At 39.4% G+C, this 21,018-nt stretch overlaps 1 protein-coding gene across 1 annotated transcript in view; it reads left to right on the forward strand.

The window, feature by feature from the left end:
- Positions 1–358: 358 nt before the first annotated feature.
- LOC141102796 (laminin subunit beta-1-like) overlaps positions 359–21,018 on the forward strand; it is a gene marked incomplete in the record, with an annotated part of 183,860 nt that continues 163,200 nt past the window's right edge. The window contains 1 exon segment of the mRNA XM_073591808.1: positions 359–753.

The following is a 21,018-nucleotide window of genomic DNA, read 5'->3' on the forward strand; positions in this document are numbered from 1 at the left end:
GCAATTACAGCGTAACATAAAAACTTGCAACACCAACCATTTTATTCTATAGGGCCTCTGCTAAATAAATAAATTTATATATATGTATAATGTTTGAGGTAACGTTAGAAGTAATTTTCTAGCAAAAAAAAAAAAAAAAAGTCGATTTTTACATATAGGAGCGAAGTATAAGAATTGGCTCGGTATCGAACTGGTTAATAACTATTTTTAAAATATTTAAATCTGAAATATTCTATTTTTATATATATATATCTTCCTGGAGTTCAGCTTTAAGTCCTGGGTGATGACTGTCGGTCTCTTGCAGGAACATTACACGTGGTGGCAGGCTGGGTGTAACATGATCTGCAGAACAATGCTTTCTATATCAAAGGTTATACCTAACAAAAAAAGGAGAAATGATCTCTCCCCATTAGTGTGCACACCTCGCCAGGCCGGCTCGGGGGCCCCATCTGTTCCCTCTCCGGGGGGCCGAGCACTGCTGACACCCCCAGGGTGAAGGGAACGGCGTGGACGGTGCTCAGGTGTTGAGAGCAGAGCAGGTATCAGCCCCCATGCAGCACACACAGTGACAGGTCTCGCCCACTCCCAGTTCTTGGCAGGGCATCAGCAGGCAGGATACACCCCACAGCTACGGAAAAAAAAAAAAAAAAAAAAAAGGATCGTGGAGATAAGCCGGCGGAGCGAGAGGTGGAACCGTCTTCTCCCAGGTCTCTGGACGGGGGACGCTTCCAGTACAGAGTGGGTGCCCTGCAGGTGAGTCCCAGATTTCCTTATTTCTTCCTCTTTCTGATACAAAGAGACTTTGTCCTCCTGCAGAGGGATCAGAACTAGGGGACAGGTCACCCTGCCAGCCAGAGCCCGGCCAAATCTCCGCCGCTCTCATTTATTGGATTGTACTGCGCTTTATTATATCGCACTCGCCTCTTAGCGCCCTGTTGCAGGTTTTATTTCTAGACCTGGAACAGACTTTCTTAATTAGGGATATTCAGGAGGCCAAGGCTTCCTCCAAAGGTGACTACAGGTTCCTTGGGCAATGAGCGATTTTTTTCTCTACGATATGCAACCACTGGCCACAATGATCTTTTAAGGTATCTGTAAGAGGGGCATTCTATCTATTGACCACCAATGTGAGGAGCATTCTTCTCACTGACCACCAATGTAAGGAGCATTCTTCTCACTGACCACCAATGTAAGGAGCATTCTTCTCACTGATCACCAATGTAAGGAACATTCTTCTCACTGATCACCAATGTAAGGAACATTCTTCTCACTGACCACCAATGTAAGGAACATTCTTCCCACTGACCACCAATGTAAGGAACATTCTTCCCACTGATCACCAATGTAAGGAGCATTCTTCCCACTGACCACCAATGTAAGGAACGTTCTTCCCACTGACCACCAATGTAAGGAACATTCTTCCCACTGACCACCAATGTAAGGAACATTCTTCTCACTGATCACCAATGTAAGGAGCATTCTTCTCACTGATCACCAATGTAAGGAACATTCTTCCCACTGACCACCAATGTAAGGAACATTCTTCCCACTGACCACCAATGTAAGGAACATTCTTCTCACTGACCACCAATGTAAGGAGCATTCTTCCCACTGACCACCAATGTAAGGAGCATTCTTCCCACTGACCACCAATGTAAGGAACATTCTTCTCACTGACCACCAATGTAAGGAGCATTCTTCTCACTGACCTCCAATGTAAGGAGCATTCTTCCCACTGACCACCAATGTAAGGAGCATTCTTCCCACTGACCACCAATGTAAGGAACATTCTTCCCACTGACCACCAATGTAAGGAGCATTCTTCCCACTGACCACCAATGTAAGGAACATTCTTCCCACTGATCACCAATGTAAGGAACATTCTTCCCACTGACCACCAATGTAAGGAGCATTCTTCCCACTGACCACCAATGTAAGGGACATTCTTCCCACTGACCACCAATGTAAGGAACATTCTTCCCACTGATCACCAATGTAAGGAACATTCTTCCCACTGACCTCCAATGTAAGGAACATTCTTCCCACTGACCTCCAATGTAAGGAGCATTCTTCCCACTGACCACCAATGTAAGGGACATTCTTCCCACTGACCACCAATGTAAGGAACATTCTTCCCACTGATCACCAATGTAAGGAGCATTCTTCTCACTGATCACCAATGTAAGGAGCATTCTTCTCACTGACCACCAATGTAAGGAGCATTCTTCTCACTGATCACCAATGTAAGGAGCATTCTTCTCACTGACCACCAATGTAAGGAACATTCTTCCCACTGACCTCCAATGTAAGGAGCATTCTTCCCACTGACCACCAATGTAAGGGACATTCTTCCCACTGACCACCAATGTAAGGAACATTCTTCCCACTGATCACCAATGTAAGGAGCATTCTTCTCACTGATCACCAATGTAAGGAGCATTCTTCTCACTGATCACCAATGTAAGGAGCATTCTTCTCACTGACCACCAATGTAAGGAGCATTCTTCTCACTGATCACCAATGTAAGGAGCATTCTTCTCACTGATCACCAATGTAAGGAACTTTCTTCCCACTGATCACCAATGTAAGGAGCATTCTTCTCACTGACCTCCAATGTAAGGGACATTCTTCTCACTGACCACCAATGTAAGGGACATTCTTCCCACTGATCACCAATGTAAGGGACATTCTTCTCACTGATCACCAATGTAAGAAGCATTCTTCTCACTGATCACCAATGTAAGGAGCATTCTTCCCACTGATCACCAATGTAAGGGACATTCTTCTCACTGATCACCAATGTAAGGAGCATTCTTCCCACTGATCACCAATGTAAGGAACATTCTTCTCACTGACCACCAATGTAAGGAACATTCTTCCCACTGATCACCAATGTAAGGAGCATTCTTCCCACTGATCACCAATGTAAGGAGCATTCTTCCCTCTGACCTTCAATTTATTCAATGCACTGTGCATTTTTGTGTGGTGCAGGGAAGTTCCTTCACCACATCTGGTATACTATGAGCGAAGCCTAAAGAAGAATTCCAGGTCTGGATATTTTCACATAATTACATTGCTCCAACTTGATCCAATATAACTATGTAGAGTATATACAGTATAGTATATTCTACATACCCATGGGACCCCCATGCGATATGGAACTCACTGAACTAGACACCACTGCTTCAGTGATCTCCACTTGGTTGCGGGTCCTGTGCTGAGTGGCTGTACTACTGCATTGTGAACACAGGAGGTCGGCGGATAGGCACGGGCACCATTCAGAGATTGCTTTGTATTTTCTCAATGAATGCAAAGCGTTCAATGGTTGGACCAGGTGAAGACAGTGACATCACTGCCCTGCCTCTCCTCTCAGACTGTGGCCAGAAAAAATTAGATAACGTCTGTGGTCAGTAGCAGGAATAGTGCCCCATCATTAGTATCAGTGGGAGAAGTAGTGCCCCATCATTGGTGTCAGTGGGAGGAATAGTGCCCCATCACTGGTGTCAATGGGAGGAATAGTGCCCCATCATTGGTGTAAGTGGGAAGAATAGTGCCCCATCATTGGTATCAGTGGAAGAACAGGACCCCATCATTGGTATCTGTGGGAGGAATAGTGCCCCATCATTGGTATCAGTGGAAGAACAGGACCCCATCATTGGTATCTGTGGGAGGAATAGTGCCCCATCATTGGTATCTGTGGGAGGAATAGTGCCCCATCATTGGTATCTGTGGGAGGAATAGGGCCCCATCATTGGTGTCAGTGGAAGGGCTGGATAAAGACTGGCAAATGGGTAGTAGTCAAATTTCTAACAAGTTTGAAGTGAATAAAAATAATTTAATAATAATTTATGGAAAGGGAAAACATTGCACACAAGTATTTCAAATGATTGATTTTTCTGTGCTTTTACCTGCAGTTCATTGATCGGTGACAGGGTCTCTTTAAATCAGAGCTTGCAGCTTTTAAACAGCGTTCAGCACTATAGCGGCACAAACACCTCCCCTCCGACACGCTGCACAGTCTACTGAATTACTGAACCTTTAGTCACTTGTATTTACCCCTGGCACAGCCTCCGTCACCCTGGCACAGCCTCCGTCACCCTGGCACCATTCCCCAACAAGAGCCCCTGCCAGGCTGTGACCTCACAAGGGCTGGCACCTACCTTTATTTTTTGGTGTTGTATTCGGCAGTGGCTGGGCAGTTCTGGGTTTTTTGCCAAAGATTGCGTCACGTATGCAGAATAAGGATTTGTCGACAATTATTATTGTTCCCAGTGAAGTGTAGAAGACGAGGAGGACGGTCAGGAAGGGCGACTATCAGCAAAAAGTCATCACAGTAGTTCAGTGTGCGGCGTTTTTAGATAAGGATGTTTTGCGATTTTCTCACAGTCCAAAATCATTCTGATGAGTTCAGTTGACCGAACCTGGAATTGTCTCCAGTGTGTATATTTGTGAGACTGCTGTAGTTACACTAATGGGACGCCTCCCATTACACGTACATGAACTTTAATGGCCTCCCAGTCTTTGTCTGTAGGGTTCAATATTGAGTCAGGCGCTGATGTTGGACGAGAAGGCCTGGCTCGCAGTCTCCGCTCTAATTCATCCCAAAAGTGTTCTATCGGGTTGAGGTCAGGACTCTGTGCAGGCTGGTCAAGTTCCTCCACCCCAAACTCGCTCATCCATGTCTTTATGGACCTTGCTTTGTGCACTGGTCCAAATCATTTGGTGGAGGGGGGATTAGGGTGGGGGGTTGTTTTTCAGGGGTTGGCTCCTTAGTCCCAGTGAAGGTAACTCTTAAAATGTCAGCATACCAAGACATTTTGGACAATTTCATGCTCCCAACTTTGTGGGAACAGTTTGGGGACGGCCCCTTCCTGTTCCAGCATGACTGCGCACCACTTCCATCAGCTCATTCCCCACAGTTACAACCTTTTGTACCACCTGCCCCACCCTGTTAGATTGTAAGCTCTTCTGAGCAGGGCCCTCTTAATCCTCTTGTATCTTATTGTATTATAACTGTATTGTCTCTCTTTTATATTGTAAAGCGCTGCGTAAACTGTTGGCGCTATATATATCCTATATAATAATAATAATAATAATGACCAGTGCACAAAGCAAGGTCCATAAAGACATGGATAAGTGAGTTTGGGGTGGAGGAACTTGACTGGCTTGCATAGAGTCCTGACCTCAACCCGAACTCGCTCACCCATGTCTTTATGGATTCGAATAGAATAAAATAGAATAGAAAATAAAATAAAAGAATATAATAAAATAGAATGGAAAATAAAAGAATAGAATAGAATAAAATATAATAGGATAGAATATAATAGAAAGGAATAGAATAGAACAAAACAGAATAAAATAGTAAATAAAAAAAAATTAATAAAACAAGATAGAATAGAAAATAAAGAAATAGAATAAAAAAGAATAGGACAGAATAGAATAGAATAGGAAAAATAGAATAGAAAATAAAATAAAAGAATATAATAAAATAGAATAGAAAATAAAAGAATAGAATAGAATAAAACAGAATAAAATAGAAAATAAAAAAAATTAATAAAACAAGATATAATAGAAAATAAAGGAATAGAATAAAAAAGAATAGGACAGAATAGAATAGGAAAAAATAGAATAGATGAGAATAGAATGAAATAGAATGAATATAGCCTTCTTCCAAAATTCTAATTTCGAAAAAAAACTTGAATTTCCAACAAATTAAAATTCTGAATTTCGACTTGATTTGCAAAAAAACTAATATATGAAACAAATCTGAATATACAAAACGAATTCTGGAAAACTAATCCTTCTAACATAACGAATATTATTGTTATTATTATTATTATACACAATTTATATAGCGCCAACAGTTTACGCAGCACTTTACAATGTAGAGGGGAGACAACACAATTACAGTACATTTCAATACAGAAGGTACAGGAGGGCCCGGCTCGAAGAGCTTACATTCTAAAGGGAGGAGGTGGTGGTACAAAAGGTAATAGCTGCAGAGAATGATTTGATGGGGGGTGAATATGAAGAAAGAAAATTATTAACTTAACAAACAAACAGAAATTAAACTAATTTCTCAGTTGTGCACTTTTACTTTCTCCATCATCTCATTCCCCAGTTATAACCTTTTGTATCACTTTTCTCTTTTAGATTGTAAGCTCTTGGGAGCAGGGATTAATTTGTATGGTAACTGTTCTGTCTTTATATTTATTAATTCATACTGTATTGATACTGTACTGCCCTTTATATTGTAAAGTGATGTGCAAACGGTTGGCACTATATACAATTCCTTGAAAAGTATTCATACCCCTTGCAATTTTCCACATTTTGTCATGTTACAACCAAAAACGTAAATGTATTTTATTGGGATTTTATGTGATAGACCAAAACAAAGTGGCACATAATTGTGAAGTGGAAGTAAATTGATAAATGGTTTTCCAAATATTTTACAAATAAATGTGTGAAAAGTGTGGTGTACATTTGTATTCAGCCCCCTTTACTCTGATACCCCTAACTAAAATCTAGTGGAACCAACTGCCTTCAGAAGTCACCTAATTAGTAAATAGAGTCCACCTGTGTGTAATTTAATCTCAGTATAAATACAGCTGTTCTGTGAAGCCCTCAGAGGTTTGTTAGAGAACCTTAGTGAACAAACAGCATCATGAAGGCCAAGGAACACCCCAGACAGGTCAGGGATAAAGTTGTGGAGAAGTATAAAGCAGGGTTAGGTTATACAAAAAATATCCCAAGCTTTGAACATCTCACGGAGCTCTGTTCAATCCATCATCCGAAAATGGAAAGAGTATGGCACAACTGCAAAACTACCAAGACATGGCCGTCCACCTAAACTGACCGGCCGGGCAAGGAGAGCATTCATCAGAGAAGAGCCAAGAGGCCCATGGTAACTCTGGAGGAGCTGCAGAGATCCACAGCTCAGGTGGGTGAATCTGTCCACAGGACAACTATTAGTCGTGCTCTCCACAAATCTGACCTTTATGGAAGAGTGGCGAGAAGAAAGACATTGGTGAAAGAAATCCATAAGAAGTCCTGTTTGTAGTTTGGAAGAAGCCATGTGGAGGACACAGCAAACATGTAGAAGAAGGTGCTCTGGTCAGATGAGACCAAAATTGAACTTTTTGGCCTAAAAAGCAAAACACTATGTGTGGGGAAAACTGCACATCACCCTGAACCCACCATCCCCACCGGCAGCATCATGTGGTGGGGATACTTTTCTTCAGCAGGGACAGGGAAGCTGGTCAGAGTTGATGGGAAGATGGATGGAGCCAAATACAGAGCAATCTTAGAAGAAAACCTGTTATGCCGTGTACACACGAGCAGAATGTCCGACAGAAAAAGTCAGACGGAAGCTCTTCATCGTATATTCCGATCGTGTGTAGGCCTCATCTGACTTTTTTTTTTAGAAAATTCTGATGTACCTAGAAATGGAACATGTTCTAAATATTTGCAACGGAACCAATTCCTATCGGGAAAACCGATCGTCTGTATGCTGTTCCGACGGACCAAAAACGACGCATGCTCTGAAGCAAGTACGGGACGGAAGCTATTGGCTACTGGCTATTGAACTTCCTTTTTCTAGTCCCGTCGCACGTGTTGTACATCGCGGCGTTCTGGACGGTCTGACTTTGGTCGGAGTTTGGTTTGGCCGTGTGTAGGCAAGACCGCTTGAATGGAATTCCGTTGGAGTTCTGTCGGAGAAACCTTCGGAGTTTATTCAGACGGCAAAACCGGTCGTGTGTACGCGGCATTAGAGTCTACAAAAGACTGGAGACTGGGGCAGAAGTTCACCTTCCAGCAGGACAACGACCCCAAACATACAGCCAGAGCTACAATGGAATGGTTTACATCAAAGTATATTCATGTGTTAGAATGGCCCAGTCAAAGTCCAGACCTAAATCCAATTGAGAATCTGTGGCAAGACTTGGAAACTGCTGTTCACAGACGCTCTCCATCCAATCTGACAGATCTTGAGATATTTTACAAAGAAGAATGGGCAAAAATGTCCCTCTCTAGATGTGAAAAGCTGGTAGAGACATCCCCAAAAAGACTTGCAGCTGTAATTGTAGTGAAAGGCGGTTCTACAAAGTATTGACCCGGGGGGCGCCATACAAATAAACCCCACACTTTTCACATATTTATTTGTAAATAATTTTGAAAAACATTTATCATTTTTCTTCCACTTCACAATTATGTGCCGCTTTGTGTTGGTCTATCACATAAAATCCCAATAAAATACATTTATGTTTTTTGGTTGTAATAATACAAAATGTGGAAAATTTTAAGAGGTATGAATACTTTTTCCAGGCACTGTACACTGATCAGCCATGACATTATGACCAGTGAGAAGTTAAGTAAATAACATTGATTATCTCATTACAATGGCATCTGAAAGTGGGTGGGATATATTAAGCAGTAAGTGAACATGTCGTCCCTGAAGCTGATTTGTGGAAAGCAGAAAAAATGGGCAAGCGTAAGAATTTGGGCCACTTTGACAAGGAAGACATTGTAATGTCTAGACCAGCCATTCTCAACCAGGGTTCCGTGGATCCCTGGGGTTCCTCCAGAGGTTGCTAGGGGTTCCTTGAGCTGCGGCTGATGAAGGTTCAGCACACACTTAGCAAAGCCAGCAGCATGACACCAAATATCTTTTCAGCTGTCTTTAAGCGTGGCATTCTGAGCACCACTTTACATAGTTACATAGTAGGTGAGGTTAAAAAAAGACACAAGACCATCAAGTCCAACCTATGTGTGTGATTATGTGTCAGTATTACATTGTATATCCCTGTACGTTGCGGTCATTCAGGTGATTATCTAATAGTTTCTTGAAGCTATCAATACCCCCCGCTGAGACCACTGCCTGTGGAAGGGAATTCCACATCCTTGCCGCTCTTACAGTAAAGAACCCTCTACGTAGTTTAAGGTTAAACCTCTTTTCTTCTAATTGTAATGAGTGGCCGCTAGTCTTGTTAAACTCTCTTCTGCGAAAAAGTTTTATCCCTATTGTGGGGTCACCAGTACGGTATTTGTATATTGAAATCATATCCCCTCTCAGGTTTCCACATCCTGCGGAGAATTTATTGCCCTGCTTAGCTTAGTATCGTCTGCAAATACAGAGATTGAACTGTTTATCCCATCCTCCAGGTCGTTGATGAACAAATTAAATAGGATTGGTCCCAGCACAGAACCCTGGGGAACCCCACTACCCACCCCTGACCATTCTGAGTATTCCCTATTTATCACCACCCTCTGAACTCGCCCTTGTAGCCAGGTTTCAATCCATGTACTCACCCTATGGTCCATGCCAACGGACCTTATTTTGTACAGTAAACGTTTATGGGGAACTGTGTCAAATGTTTTTGCAAAATCCAGATACGGGCCTACCTTTATCTAGATGGCAACTCACTCACTTTAAGAGGGACATTCTTCCTATTGACCACCAATGTAAGGAGCATTGTTCCTATTGAGCCCTGATGATTTGGTTTTAGGAAGGGTTCCTCGAGACATAAAAAATATTTTTGGGGGTTAAAAGGTTGAGAAAGCCTGGTCTAGAAAACTGGGTCAGAGCAACTCCAAAACTGCAGCTCTTGTGGGATGTTCCTGGTCTGCAGTGGTCCAAGGAAGGAAAACCGGCAACTGGGTCAGGGGTGGCCAAAGCTCACTGATGGGGAGAAAAGGCTGGCCCGTGTAGTCTGATTCAATAGAAGAGCTACTGGAGCTCAGATTGCTGAAAAAGTTCATGCTGGTTCTGACAGAAAGGTGTCAGAACACACAGATCATCACAGATTGTTGTGTATGGGGCTGTGTAGCCGCAGACCGGCCAGGGTGGTCCATGCTGACCCGTGTCCTCAGCCAAATGCACCTACAATGGACAATGAGCATCAGAACTGAACCTCAGAGCAATGGAAGAAGGTGGCCTGGTCTGACAAATTCAAGAAAAGTTTGAGGAACTCAACGAGTTTAAGGTTTTGACTTGGCCACCATATTCTCAATCCAATCGAGCATCTGTGGGATGTGCTGGACGAACAAGTCTGATCCATGGAGAACCCAACTCACAACTTACAGGACTTAAAGGTGATGGCTTGGTGCCAGATACCACAGCATACCTTCAGAGGTCTAGTGGAGTCCATGCCTGGATGGGTTATGGTAGGTTGTCATAGTGTTCTGGCTGTATAATAATGTGGCTCCATAGGTGATGGAGCAGGGTGGGTGGGTATACAACGTACACCTGTGTGAAATATTGACACATCGTGTATACTGTACATTCCTGGAATGTCCTTCATGTGTGATGGCAGACACTCCCAGTGCGGGGAATTCTCCGCTCATTACTATTCAGTGCAAAGTTCATATTTGCAGAGCTGTAATCTTTCTCCACTCAGCGTTCCGGCGTTTTGATTCTCTCATTGAAATTTCTTCTGTGACAACAACAAAGCCACCCGATCACACGGCTCTTTCTGGAGAGCCCACCCCCACCGCACGCTCTGCGCCAAAGTCATACAGGCCTGCTGAGACGTGCCCCGCGCCCGCCAGCTCCGTGCGTTTCACACATCTCCACCACGAATAATGATTTCCCTGCATGAAAGCGGAACGGTCATACCCGGGATGCCAGGCGCAGCTTCTCCAACACAGAGCTGGGATAGGTTCACATTTATGTATTGCAGGAATGTGCGCAAAATCGCGTGCGTTCTCCCGCAATACGCAAGAAACGCGCATTCCCTTCCGCAGGTGAGCAACAGTGCTATTCATTCTGAACCCCAATGCACCTCGCTATCAGACATGTGCGGAACGAAAAAATGTGTTTCGTTTCGACATTTCCATAAAATTGTTTCGTTTAATTCATTTTTGCAATTCGTTTAGTTTAATCAAATTCTAATCGATTCGAATTTTGCACATTCCATTCAAATTCGAAACAAATTCTATTCGAAATCTAATTTATTCTATTCGAAATTCGAATTTTGGAAGATGGTTATATTCTTTCTAATCCATTCTATTCTATTGTTTTTCCTATTCTATTTTTTTATTTTCTATTCTGTTCTTATATTTTCTATTATATTATATTCTTTTCAAATTTATTCTATTCGAAATTCGAATTTCGGAAAACTGTTATATTCTTTCTTTTGTTCTAGTCTATTCTATTCTTTTATTTTCTATTCTATTCAAATTCAAATGTATTATATTCGAAATTCAGAAGATGGTTATATTCTTTCTATTTTATTCCATTCTATACTGTTTTTTCTATTCTATTTTTTTTTCATTTCTATTCTATTCAAATTCAAATTAATTCGATTTGAAATTCATTCTATTCAAAATTTGAATTTAGGAAAATGGTTATATTGTTACATTCTTTTTATTCTATTCTCTTCTATTGTTTATTCTATTCCATTCTTTTATTTTCTATTCTATTATTTTATTTTCTATTCAATGCTATTCTATTCAAATTTAAATTGATTCTATTTGAAATTCGGAAGATGGTTACATTCTTTCTATTCCATTCTATTCTATTCTATTGTTTATTCTATTAGTTTATTTTCTATTCTATTTTATTCTATTCTAGTTTAAATTTATTACATTCGAAATTCTGAAGATGGTTCTATTCTGTTCTTATCTTTTCTATTATATTCTATTCTTTTCTATACTATTCAAATTCAAATCTGTTCTATCTGTTTTCTGAAATTCAAATTTCGAAAAACGGTTATATTGTTATATTCTTTCTATTTTATTCTATTCTTTTCTATTGTTCATTCTATTCTATTCTATTATTTTATTTTCTATTCTATTCTATTCAAATTCAAATTTATTATATTCGAAATTCAGAAGATGGTTATATTCTTTCTATTTTATCCCATTCTATACTGTTTTTTCTATTCTATTTTTTTCATTCCTATTCTATTCAAATTCGAATTTATTCGATTTGACATTCAAATTAATTCTATTCAAAATTTGAATTTAGGAAACCAGTTATTTTGTTATATTCTTTTCATTCTATTATTTTCTATTGTTTATTCTATTCCATTCTATTGTTTTCTATTCTATTATTTTATTTTCTATTCAATGCTATTCTATTCAAATTTAAATTGATTCTATTTGAAATTTGGAAGATGGTTACATTCTTTATATTTTATTCTATTATTTATTCTATTCTATTCTATTCTATTATTTTCTATTCTATTCAAATTCAAATTTATTATATTTGAAATTCAGACGATGGTTATATTCTTTCTATTTTATTCCATTCTATACTGTTTTTTATATTCTATTTTTTTCATTGCTATTCTATTCAAATTCGAATTTATTTGATTTGTAATTCAACATTATTCTATTCGAAATTTGAATTTAGGAAAATGGTTATATTGTTATATTCTTTTTATTCTATTATTTTCTATTGTTTATTCTATTCCATTCTATTATTTTCTATTCTATTATTTTATATTTTATATTCAATGCTATTCTATTCGAATTTAAATTCATTCTATTTGAAATTCGGAAGATGGTTACATTCTTTCTATTTTATTCTATTCTATTTTTTATTCTATTCTGTCCTATTCTATGTCTTTATTTTTTATTCTATTATATTTTATTTTGTGTTTTTCTTTTCTTTTCTGTTTTGTTCTGCTTTACTCTATTCTTTTTTTCTCTTTTTTTTTTTTTGACTAAATATCACCAAAAGAAAGCTCTATCTATTTTTTTAAAAAAAAGATAAAAATGTCATTTGGGTACATTGTTGCATGACCGTGCAATTGTCATTCAAAGTGCAACAGCGCTGACAGCTGAAAATTGGCCTGGGCAGGGAGGGGGTGAAAGTGCTCTGTATTGAATTGGTTAAAGTGGAATTAAACTCCTTCTGTCATAACTGCCTGTCAGCAATAATGTAGACTGAGCGGTGCATGAGCCCCGCTCTGTGCCATGATGATATGACCCCCCCATGCACGGGAATGACCTTATCATGGCTCGGCCAATCAAGCAGCCGAAGAGTCTGAACCCCAGGAGGAAGACAGGGAGATGGGAAATAGAAGTGGAGATGTTCACACCACAGTGCTGGAGGGGATGACAGGAAATTCTGCCATATGATGTGCATTATGGCAAAAGGCTTTTTTTTTAAATTGTTTAATGCTTTATTTTTATAACTTTTTTTTTTAGTTGTACTTGTTTGTTAATTTTTTAAATAAATGCATTAGAAAAAAAATTTAAGTGCAGCATTGAAAAAAAAAAAGTCTTTATTTGTAACTGTTAATAACTTTGCAATGCTTTGTATAAGACTCATAATTTAAGTGTCACTTCAATCGTGATAAATTATAAAATTTATACTTTTATCTACAGTAACACTTTTTTTTTAATATTATTTTTTTTGCCTAGGAATGTCATAAAAAAAATGAAAATAATAGTAAAATGTAATGATAAAAAATAAAATAGAAAAAAAATAAATAATATTAAAATATAATAATAAAAAAAATTTGACTATAAAGAATAAAAAAAGAAAATATAATAATAAAATAATATCAAAATATAACAATAAAATAGTAATACTAATAATAATAATGATGATAATAATAATATTAAAATACAATACCAATAATAAACTAGTAAAACAAATTACTAAAATAATAGGAAAACATAGTAATACATTAAAAATGTTTTTTTTTTAAATGATAGAATAAAAAATAAAATAATATTAAAATGTAATAGAAAAATAATAATAATAATAAAATATAAAGAATAAAATAATATTAAAATGGAATAATAAAATAATAATAAAAATAATAAATAATAAAATATAATAATAAAAAATAAAATAGTAAACAAAATAATAAAATAATACTAAAATATAGCAATACATTAATAAAATAATAAAACATAATAATACTAAAATATAATAATAATAAAATAATAAGAAGAAATATATTAAAATATAATAATAAGAAATAAAATAGCAAAAAAAACTAAAATAATACAAAAATATAGTAATACATTAATAAAATAATTAAAAAAATACTAAAATATAATAATAATAATAATAATAATAGTAATAAAATAATAAGAAGTAATATATTAAAAATATAATAAGAAATAAAATAATAAAAAATAAAAAAATAAATAATATTAGAATATAATAATACTAATATAATAATAATAATAATATTAATAATAATAATAATAATAATAATAATAATAATAATAATAATAATAATTATTATTATTATTATTATTATTATTATTATTATTAATAATAATAATATAATATATAAATCTAAAATAAAATAGTAAAAGAAAAATACTAAAATAATACTAAAGTATTGTATTACATTAACAAAATAATAAAAAAGAAAGAATAAAAATAAAATAATATTAAAATACAGTGTAACAATAAAATAATATTAAAATATAATAATAAAAGAATAAAAAAAGAATAAAAAGAAAGCCTTGTTTGTCTTAAAAAAATGTAATATATGTATTACTTTGTTATCTTAAGTAATGATGAAGTTATAGCCTAATAGCTTTGGTCCATAGGGGGTGTACAGGGGTGGGAGCTGAACCTGTTAGGAGAACAAAGTGGAGCCGATAAGAAAAGGTCTTTGTTGGGTATGTGATGCTAGGAACACTTTACATGGATGGCATATATAAGCTTTGCACATCGTCTTAGAGGTTGGAAGGCCACCAGTGGCAGGTATCACCCCGGGGCCCAGACATACATCACCTCTGTACCTGGATCATTTCTTCCCTGGAGGGGGGACTAATTTGCTGAAAGGATCCCCTCTCCCGGGTGAATTGTAGAAGAGCAGACAAGGTCACATTTCCTTTGTCTGGAGGGAAATATTATACAATTGAACCCACCATCCCGTCTGCCATAACAGGAAATAGGTGATGGATCTGAGGCTTTCTGTTTAGAAAACACATTGCAGGCTGAACTGCTAGATAAAGATGTATTTACAGTACAGTCAGGGAGTTTACGCGCACAGGTAATGCGCATGCTGAAAATATCATTGTTTTCCCATTGAAACTCCACCTATAAATGAAATCTCACTTTTTGGTGGACTGAGAACTCCAGTCACATACGCAAATAATATTTAGCCCTCTTAAATGCATATTTAAACTGAACTGCAGGATAAAAAAAATATAAGAGACATTTTTATTCTTATTTGAATCTTGGGGGGGGTCTGTGTATAAAAATAATTCCGTGTGGATGTCCTAAGCATTTATACAGGCAGCACAGCGAATGATCCCCATATTTTTGCAATATGATTATCTCTTATGAACGTCAGCTCCATCTAGTGGTCATAATGCAGCATTTTTCTTAATTGAGGTATTTCAGAATAATGTCACATTGTGGCCACTATATGGAGCTGGAGATCACTATATGAAGCTTGAGATCACTATATGGAGCTGGAGATCATTATATGAAGCTGGAGATCACTATATGGAGCTGGAGATCACTATATGAAGCTGGAGATCACTATATGGAGCTGGAGATCACTATATGAAGCTGGAGATCACTATATGGAGCTGGAGATCACTATATGCAGCTGGAGATCACTATATGAAGCTGGAGATCACTACATAAAGCTGGAGATCACTATATGGAGCTGGAGATCACTATATGAAGCTGGAGATCACTATATGGAGCTGGAGATCACTATATGGAGCTGGAGATCACTATATGGAGCTGGAGATCACTACATAAAGCTGGAGATCACTACATGAAGCTGTAGATCACTATATGGAGCTGGAGATCACTATATGGAGCTGGAGATCACTACATGAAGCTGGAGATCACTATATGGAGCTGAAGATCACTATATGGAGCTGGAGATCACTATATGGAGCTGAAGATCACTACATGAAGCTGGAGATCACTACATAAAGCTGGAGATCACTATATGGAGCTGGAGATCACTACATGAAGCTGGAGATCACTACATAAAGCTGGAGATCACTATATGAAGCTGGAGATCACTACATAAAGCTGGAGATCACTACATGAAGCTGTAGATCACTATATGGAGCTGGAGATCACTATATGGAGCTGGAGATCACTACATGAAGCTGGAGATCACTATATGGAGCTGGAGATCACTATATGGAGCTGGAGATCACTACATGAAGCTGGAGAACACTACATAAAGCTGGAGATCACTATATGGAGCTGGAGATCACTATATGAAGCTGGAGATCACTATATGGAGCTGGAGATCACTACATAAAGCTGGAGATCACTATATGAAGCTGGAGATCACTATATGGAGCTGGAGATCACTACATGAAGCTGGAGATCACTACATAAAGCTGGAGATCACTATATGAAGCTGGAGATCACTATATGAAGCTGGAGATCACTATATGGATCTGGAGATCACTATATGGAGCTGGAGATCACTATATGGAGCTGGAGATCACTATATGAAGCTGTAGATCACTACATGAAGCTGGAGATCACTATATGGAGCTGGAGATCACTATATGGAGCTGGAGATCACTACATGAAGCTGGAGATCACTATATGGATCTGGAGATCACTATATGGAGCTGGAGATCACTATATGGAGCTGGAGATCACTATATGAAGCTGGAGATCACTATATGGATCTGGAGATCACTATATGGAGCTGGAGATCACTATATGGAGCTGGAGATCACTATATGAAGCTGGAGATCACTACATGAAGCTGGAGATCACTACATAAAGCTGGAGATCACTACATGAAGCTGGAGATCACTACATGGAGCTGGAGATCACTATATGAAGCTGGAGATCACTATATGGAGCTGGAGATCACTATATGGAGCTGGAGATCACTACATAAAGCTGGAGATCACTACATGAAGCTGGAGATCACTATATGAAGCTGGAGATCACTATATGAAGCTGGAGATCACTATATGGAGCTGGAGATTACTACATGAAGCTGGAGATCACTATATGAAGCTGGAGATCACTATATGGAGCTGGAGATCACTATATGAAGCTGGAGATCACTATATGAAGCAGGAGATCATAGCAGATAGTCATATGACAAACAATACGGGGATCACTTGGTGTCCCGTTGCATAAGACATCAGCCCCAACAAATTCTCATCCAACATCAGCGCCTGACCTCACAAATGCACTTCTGGAAGAATGATCAAACATTCTCATAGACACACTCCTAAAAATTGTGGCGGCCTTCCCAGAAGAGTTGAAGTTGTTATAGCGGCAAAGGGTGGGCCAACTCAATATTGAACCCTATGAACTAAGAGTGGAATGCCATTAAAGTTCATGTGTGTAAAGGCAGGCGTCCCAATACTTTTGACAATATAGTGTATATGTGAGAAGTGTCAGAATTGGCCCGGTAGGCAAGTGGTTAATAGTGGGATTGTTGTTGCTTTCTGCTGGGTAACTGTGGCGGTGGGGGGTGTCAAATGTTCTTTTATACGCAAACATTCGCCAATAGCGGTGCTGTAATTCGCTCTTCTCTGAGATACGGGACCCTCCAGAAGATGCCGATCTCGGCAGCCACAAGCGTTGTGTTTTTCGCGAGAATCTCTCGTCCAATTAAGAGGCATGCTAATTATTCGCCCAGACCTCACGCATCCGCTCATTAATCCGGCAGAGACATATTCCTGTTGCTATTAATTAGCTGCTCGGGAAGCTGTTGACTAGAAGTCGTGGTGTTTCCTCAGCCATTCATGTCCTCGTTATGTAGACAATTCACAAGAAAACTTCGGACTCTCCTGAGATAACTACGCAGGACGCCGTCGTCTACCACCTGCATAGTGACTGGGGGGGGGGGGGACATTCCAGACCAAGCTGTCAATCAAACCCATACACAGTTCCCCATTGTCATCATTGGGAATGCCCGTCACATAGAACTGACAGATCTGAAATTCACTGCAGGCAGAGTAAAGTATTCATACCCCTTGAAATTTTCCACATTTTGTCATGTTACAACCAAAAACGTAAATGTATTTTATTGGGATTTTATGTGATAGACCAACACAAAGTGGCACATAATTGTGAAGTGGAAGGAAAATGATAAATGGTTTTCAACATGTTTTACAAATAAATATGTGAAAAATGTGGGGGGGCATTTGTATGGCGCCCCCCTGAGTCAATACTTTGTAGAACCGCCTTTCACTGCAATTACAGCTGCAAGTCTTTTTGGAGATGTCTCTACCGGCTTTGCACATCTACACTGATAGAAATGATTCTGTTGGCTTGTAATTTTACCATAAAAATTTTATAATTTTCAACAAATAAATAAATGTTAATTAATTGACTTGGATATTTTAACCACTTGCTTACTGGACACCTAAACCTCCCTCCCGCCCAGACCAATTTTCAGCTTTTAGCGCTGTCACTCTTTTGAACGAAAATTGCGCGGTCCTACAACACTGTGCCCAAATTACATTTATCATTTTTTTCCCCACAAATAGAGCTTTCTTTTGGTGGTATTTGATCACCTCTGGATTTTTTATTTTTTGTTAAAAAAATTTAAAAAGACTGTGGATTAAAAAAAAAATACAAAACCATTTTATATTTTGTTAAGAAATTTTGCAAACAGGTAATTTTTCTCCTTCATTGATGTACACTGATGACGCTGCACTGATGGGCACTGATGACGCTGCATTGATGTCCACTGATAAGGCGACACTGATAGGCACTGATAAGGCAGCACTGATGGGTACTGATGAGGTGGCACTGAAGGGCACTAATAGGTGTCTCTGATAGGTGGCACTGATAGCTGGCACTGATGGGTGGCAGTGTTGGGCACTGATTGGCACTGGTAGGTGACACTGATAGGCACTTATTGGCATCACTGGTGGGCATTGATAGGTGGCACTTGTGGGCATTGATAGGGGGCAATGATTGCTGGCACTGATGTACTGGTGGGCACTGATTGGTGGGCACTGTGGGCACTGATTTGTGGCACTGGCAGGCGGTACTGGTGGGCACATATGATACGGCTTCGCCTCTTCCTCTTCGGGACCGATGAAGTAATTGGAGAAAATCCTGGACAGCCGCACTCAGAATAAAATATTGCCTTTATTGAATAACGATCATCAAAGATACATGCCACAGCAGAAAAATACAGGAAGGCTGACGCGTTTCACACTGTAATCAGTGCTTAATCATGAGCTATGTGTGAAACGCGTCAGCCTTCCTGTATTTTTCTGCTGTGGCATGTATCTTTGATGATCGTTTTTCAATAAAGGCAATATTTTATTCTGAGTGCGGCTGTCCAGGACTTTCTCCAATTACTTCATTGTGCAAGCATTGCCAGCACCTGTTGCTTCCAGCATGGAGGGGATGTTTGTTCCTAATTGGCCTTCCTAGAAGTGATATCTCTCTTTCTCTTCGGGACTGATGTCCCTTCAACAGAAGCCGGTGATCGGCTTTTTTTTCTCCTCACGCTGTTAGCGTGAGAAAAAAAATTAAAAGATTACCGATCCTCTGTTTACATCACGTGATCAGCGGTCATTGGCTGACAGCTGATCACGTGGTAAGGGGTCAGGATCGACCCTTTACTACGATCTGTGATCACCCGAGTCTCATTGACTCGGGTGATCACAGCGCGCGCCGCGCGCACCCTTCAGGGGGGGGGCGTGGGGGGCATGCAAAGGGGAGGACATCTATTGACGCCCTCCCAGTAAAGCAGATCCGCACTGTAGCCGTCATTTGGCTATAGCGCGGATCTGAAGGGGTTAAGTACCTTACTTAATTTTCATTAGTTTTTTTACATTTTACATTTACAAGAGTAATGTATAATATTGAAGTAATCTAGACAAAACTTTTAAGGTCTGTGCATTTCCATATTGAGTTACCTTTACCTAAAAAAATTCTCTTTTCATTGGACTGAAATTGTGAGATGCAGATGTTTGCCAAACATGCGACCGTACAAGTTTTGATGCTGTAATTTTAAAGAGTTTGACGTCTTTTGGAACTTTGAAAACCGGCAAGAGGCAGTTCCCATACGTTTGAGGCCCATCAGGACAAAAGAGCGCCACCAGTGACAAGAATTTTTCCAAGTCACTACAAAGCCGTGCAATGGCATTGAAAGATAAGAGTGAACATTGAACAAATTATCGTTCACATGCTTTAAATGTTGCTTAACCACTTCCCGCCCGCCCTATTGCGGATTTACATCCACAATGTGGCTCCATTATCCTGACTGGGCGTCATATACGTCATATCCAGCACGATAAGCCGCTCGTGCACGCCCCCAGGGGCGCGCAGTGATCGGTGGTGCTGTGTGTCACTCTGACACACCTCATCTCCGATCGTGGTAAAGAGCCTATGATGTAGGCTCTTAACCATGTGATCAGCTGTGACCAATAACAGCTGATCACAGCGGTAACCAGGACGTGTCAGTAAATGGCTTTCCTCTGTTCATGCTGACAGGGAGAGCCGATCGGCGGCTCTCCTGACAGATGGGGGGGGGGGGTCTGCGCTAATAATCAGCGCATTGATTATCAGCACAGCCTCCATCAGAAGTGCCCACCAAAATGCCAATCAGTGCCCACCAAATGCCAATTAGTGCCCACCAAAATGCCAATCAGTGCCCATCAAAGTGCCAATCAGTGCCCATCAAAATGCCAATCTGTGCCCATTAGTAACGCATGTCGGTGCCCTTCACAGATGCCAATCAGTGCCCATCAGTAATGACTGTCAGTGCCTTCTCATCAGCGCTGCCTATCAGTGCCATCTATTAGTGCCCATCAGTGCCACCCATCAGTGCTGCCTATCGGTGGCCATCAGTGCTGCCTATCAGTGCCAACTATCAGTGCCCACCAGTACTGCATATCAGTGCCGCCTATCAGCGCTGCATATAAGTGCTGCCTATCGGTGCCCATCAGTGCTGCCTATCAGTGCCCATCAGTGCTGCCTATCGGTGCCCATCAGTGCTGCATATAAGTGCCTCCTCATCAGTGCCACTTCATCAGTGTCACCTCATCGGTGCCCATCAGTGAAAGAGAAAACAAAATTTTATAACAGAAACAAAGAAAAACCTTTTTTTTTCAAAAATTTCG

This window comes from Aquarana catesbeiana, linkage group LG07 (assembly GCF_042186555.1).
Source record: "Aquarana catesbeiana isolate 2022-GZ linkage group LG07, ASM4218655v1, whole genome shotgun sequence".
Lineage (NCBI taxonomy): Eukaryota > Metazoa > Chordata > Amphibia > Anura > Ranidae > Aquarana > Aquarana catesbeiana.